Source organism: Penaeus monodon, chromosome 23 (assembly GCF_015228065.2).
Source record: "Penaeus monodon isolate SGIC_2016 chromosome 23, NSTDA_Pmon_1, whole genome shotgun sequence".
NCBI classification, from domain to species: Eukaryota; Metazoa; Arthropoda; class Malacostraca; order Decapoda; family Penaeidae; genus Penaeus; species Penaeus monodon.
The window spans coordinates 6,047,279-6,047,537 of record NC_051408.1 but is presented as its reverse complement, the minus strand read 5'-3'; positions in this window follow the sequence as shown (position 1 = coordinate 6,047,537).

Sequence of the window (259 nt, the reverse complement as noted above, 5' to 3'; positions counted from 1 at the left end):
GTTATCGCATTTCCTATGCTGAGTGCTCACTTGCAGCATATTTAACAAATTAACTATCAACTAAATGAAAGAATCCTTGTCTATACAAACAACGAAGTCCCCCTATGCATCAAAGCGTACAAATGCACGTGGTTGTTTGCCTCCGTGCGTACGTGTGTGGACCCAAGAGAAAGCGTGTATTGTATAAGGGTACGTGGGTTTATTTACAGTTGCAGGTATAACAACGGGAATAAGTAGGATAAACTGGTTATACGTGATA